At 37.2% G+C, this 5006-nt stretch overlaps 1 long non-coding RNA gene across 1 annotated transcript; it reads left to right on the top strand.

The window, feature by feature from the left end:
- Window positions 1-200: 200 nt before the first annotated feature.
- Window positions 201-4733, top strand: LOC118443066 (uncharacterized). The gene is made up of 3 exons (XR_014982037.1): window positions 201-1888; window positions 2547-2893; window positions 2995-4733. It is a non-coding gene; the product is annotated as an uncharacterized LOC118443066 (long non-coding RNA).
- Window positions 4734-5006: the final 273 nt, after the last annotated feature.

Here is a 5006-nt window from a genome sequence, read left to right as displayed (position 1 = left end):
CAGCAAATCCAGCTAGTTCGGCGAAACGTCGAGTACGACAACTAATAAATTCTAATTTAAAATCAGTGTCGCAAGAGAAGGTCTTCTAAGAGCGGGCCATTTCTCAGTGTGTTACTCGTGCAGCTCATTCGTTTCACCGTCCCGAACGGCGTAACCGTCGCTCCTGACACCGTGATAAACAGCCGCCTCTGTCGTAAGTCAAGTCGGTATAAAATCTCGGACATTACTCGTTCTAGAGTTTACTAAGTCGGAACGACTTGACAAGGCGGATATAGTTAGCGTTAGATCTTAAGCAGCACTGTCTGTCTCTTTCCCTTCGCCGTTTTTCAAATTCCGCGTCGGTGGTATTCGACTTTCGTACGAGTAATCGTGCTGATTTTGCTTTTACAAAGGCATTTAAAGAGTCAAGCTACATCTCGTAAACCATCCAATTCTAATGAAGTAGACGATAATGTAAATGACTCGGAACGAAACTACCCAGGGAGTCTTTCTTTCTCGTTCGCTTCTCTCGACTTCACCGAGAAAATTAAAATCCGTATTTCTATCGAACGCGAAGAGACTTAAGAATTGATTAAATTACACTTGGTAATACGGCTGCTACCGTGATTCGAAATTTGTCCGTTTGCCGACACGTAATCCGTTTCGAGAGATCGATAAGAGAGTGAGTTACACGAGTCGCTTGTAAATGAGTAGAGATATCGATCAGGATCTTAGATAGTAGCGTTCGCTCATAGCAAAGAATCATCCGAAGACGGGAGGAAGAGAGAAAAAGTACTGAGAAGAGGAAATACGGATTTCTGTCGGTACAAGAGAAGGAAATATATGTCTAAAGACGGCGGTAGAGAAACGCGTTCGTTTCGCAAGAAATATTCCTCCGATCTAGAGAAGTAGCAGGGCTACTCTTTGTGCACGACGCTGTGGCAGCCATAAAATCCTTAAAATGCATAGCTACAATGAAATTGTGGGCACGAATGTAACCCTCGGCTAAGGTTAATCTGGCGAGAGCATCGCGACGCCTGGCTAATGGCACGTCCGACGGTTGCGTGCCAGCATTTTCAGCCAAGCAGTCGTCGAGCATCCGTCCTACTCGGGAGGGAGCTCAGCCGACTGAGTGATGAAGTGAGTGTGGAGTGAGGCCTATTTTTGTGCTTACCGACAAACAGCCTCGTAGATCTCATGACACGTCGTTAGAAGCCCACGAAAATACACTCGATGTTACTCCAAAGTGCTACGAGATATCCACAGAGAGTTTACCTCCTTAGTTTATTCCAAGAAACAACAAAAACGTTCCTTTCTTTCATCCGATTTTTTCCGCATACACATTAACCTATCGTATTTACCTACGCTCTAGAGTATTTACCGCCTTGGTTTATTCCAAGAAACAACAAAAACGTTCCTTTCTTTCTCCCGGTTTTGTTCGTACACACATTAACCCATCGTATTTACCTACACTCTTCGATCGTTGTAATCATTCGATTAAACGTCCGACAATCTACAAACGAAATATATTGTTCTTAACTTTGTTATGTATCGAATAAATCGTTCAGAAACTTTCTGGAATGAATTTAATCGAATCTCGTTAATCTTAAGTTCCACATAGATTAAATGTCTCTATTTGGATCAACGACAGCTTTTCTCCCGATTATCAAACTCACATAAATGTCTTGAATTCGCACGATATTCAATTACGTCGAACGCTCATGCGAAGCGAAGCAAGGCTCCGAAATTAGCTGGCATCTCGACCGATACGGATACGGACCAAGCATGAAACCGTGTCTAACGAGCGCTCGCTCACCCGTTCAAGGGGTTTTGTACGAAACTAGCCTGCAGACGTTGGTGGCAAATGATCACTACGGTCGTAGAAGTCTAGCGGAACTAGGATTATCCAGTATGTGTTGTAATCTCTTTCATCTGTAAGCATTCCGCCAAGTTATTCCTGACGCCGCGGGAAACGGCACTTCGCTTAGCTCGTGTTAGCTCGCTTACACGCTTTCCTCGACCCCTGCTAGACGATATTCCATCGTAAAAATAAATTTTATTAACTACGAAATACGGCTTTGTAAAATAGAGAAAGTAAACCCATTAACGATTGTAATGCACATAATGAGATAATATTTACGTAGAAACGAAAATCTTTCTGCTATTTTTTTTTAAACAAAACTACTTATTATTTCTCTATTTTTATCATATTCACAAATTTGTATAGATAGTAACGATAAATTTAAATATATACATAAATGAATGCACGAAGGATATCTATCGTTTAACAACGTCTATCAAATCCGATTGTTTTCCCTTAATCGATAATTACGTGAGTCTTTTGTTAGGATACTGTCAGGCAAATTGAGTTACAAAATACGAAAGACGATAAAAACTTAATCTTACTTTAATTGGACGATTATTAACTAAAGCTTTCATTATATATTCGTTTTCTTCTCGTAACTCTTTGAACTCGACTATAAACAACGTTCTCCTTTCGTTATATCTTTATAGAATGAGTCATAGATAGAACCAAAGGATTAAAAATTTTACTATTTCTTTTCAAGGATATCTGTGGAAATATCTGACGCTTAGGAACGTGACATTTTAACATTCAAGAAGATCTCAAACACTTAATCGACGTCGTATCACCAAAGAAAAAGTTAAAAAGGAAAGATTTCGAAAATGACTACGGACAGGCGTTCTCTCTATATCAGCTTTTACACTGACTCCCTTCGTGACAGTTACCACCGTGCCATTCGAAGATGCTCATTCTACAAAGTTATTGCCAACAGCTGTACAACTTTTTTCGATCGTTTCGTTCGCGCTCCGAAAATTATCGTCTACCAGGCGAACGCTTTACGATGAAGACGCAAGCATAACCTTCTCTTCCGATCGAGCGTTCTTTATACGTGTATGTATAACTACATATATATGTAGATACATAAATATATGTAGAATTCTATCTGTGAATGTGTGTGCACATATACTTACTTTTCCTTCTCGACGGCATAGAACTAATGATAAACACGATTCTTTGAAGCCATAAAGGGAAATTAATGTTCTGGATGGTAATGGTAAATGGAGTGGAAAGAAGACAAGAAATCGTAAGATAAACGACATCGGGATGTGCCGAAGGCTGGCATCTTTTATCGATGAGAAACGAAAGAAGAAGGTGCAAGTGAGAGATCAAAATTTCAAGTTAAATTTTGATCTTGTGGAAAGGTCACTATAAAGGAAATTTCACAAATAGTTGTTTATTTGATCATTTATCTTATAAAAAAGGAAAAATTTATATATTACCGATGCATTACATGTATATAAATGACTTCTTAAATGAGATAACGATTTAACTAGGATACATTTAACTTTTCGATTTTTTAAGCAAACACGAAAGAAGCAACTCCGTAAATGAGAGTGAAATTTGAATCGATCACAAAGGGAGCTCTCTACGGTGAAAGGAAATGCACGAGGAAGCGATCGTGGATGATGAACGATCGGGTCGAGAGAAAATAAAGTGGTAGATCGTAGAAAGGAGGAACGTCGATGGGAAGCATTCCCATCTATCAAGCCCTTCCCCGATAATCATCGGTTGCCGACCGAACTCGAGTAGAAACAAAATCTCGTGAAACGACTAAAAAATGAGATCAACGCGGTATTCCCGCTTCATCTCTCGCCATTCCTTCGCTCCCCGTACTTCCTTTCCTCAATATCTCCTCTCTCTCTCTCTCTCTTTCTCTCATTTACTCTTTTTAAATCTCTTGTAACGATTAGCAAATTGAGAATATTGAAGATGAGATGATATAGTAGATAGGAGATAATAACGTTGCAGGTAACACCCCGGTTGAAACGTATTTAACGCTCTATATTTATCGAGAAGGTGTAGCTTCGTTAGTTCTTTCAGCATCCGAACATTTATCATCAATTTTAACTTACTCAAGTACCTATTATTACCATATTGAAAGAAAAAAGAAAAAAAAAAAACGCACGAACTATACAAACTATTTATTATTAAAATGATTCGCTTGTTCTGCTGATACAATATAAATTTTCGAACATTTTTATCTATATCAATAAAATAACTGGATATTCAATAATCGACATCTGTTAGGTATGTATGTAATATCTCATAAGAGTTTAGAACAAAAGTTACGATGGCAATAACAATAAACGTTTCACCATGATGAAGAGAGTTATCATATCTTTGATCATCAGACGAACTGGACACGGCAAAATGTAGTAGTTTGTTCGCGTTGATCTCGATAACAACCACAACGTAGAAACGCATGCATGTTGGAAAAAGGAAGTTATATATATACTCTTCCTCACTAATTCTCCACTATTATTCTGCATTGATACGATGTTTCTTCGATACAAGTTAATGTCAATTAAATACAGAAAATGATTAATACAGCTAAAACAATTGTTATACTTTCGAAATTTATCAATGTACGATTGAAATTTGGCCGATTTGGTGAATATCATAGGATGAAACACTAGGCTTGATATATAAAATTTTAACTTTTAAAAATTAAGCGTTTCAAAAATATAGGTCTCTATATAAAATAGATCTTCACAGCTATTAAATACATTGTTCGGAAATTAGTATAACAATGTGAGTATGAATGAGATATATATATATATGGCTGATGAATATGTACGTATATATTATGCTTGAAAATACTCAATGAGTGAAAAAAACGATCAGCTTCTTTAAAAAAAAGGAGTATCGGTTTGATTTGAGTTACATTTTATTAATACCCCAAACAAGAAACTCTTTTTAAAGAAAGACAAAAAAAAAGCAAAATTTCTTATCTTTAAGTAACTTTACACATATATATTTCTTCTTGAATTACTACACGTTAAATATAAAATCTGGAAAATAAACGTAACATTGATAGTTCATTAAGGTGAATTTTTTTATTCTTTCTCTCTTTCTCTCACTCTCTCTCTCTTGCTCTCTCTCTTTCTCGACGTATTTCCAAATTAATACATCTTACCGTAACAGCGTACGAGGCGAAACACAG

Source organism: Vespa mandarinia, chromosome 4 (genome assembly GCF_050613455.1).
Source record: "Vespa mandarinia isolate Hongniang chromosome 4, ASM5061345v1, whole genome shotgun sequence".
Classification (NCBI taxonomy): domain Eukaryota; kingdom Metazoa; phylum Arthropoda; class Insecta; order Hymenoptera; family Vespidae; genus Vespa; species Vespa mandarinia.
This window is presented reverse-complemented; position numbering and strand designations above follow the sequence as displayed.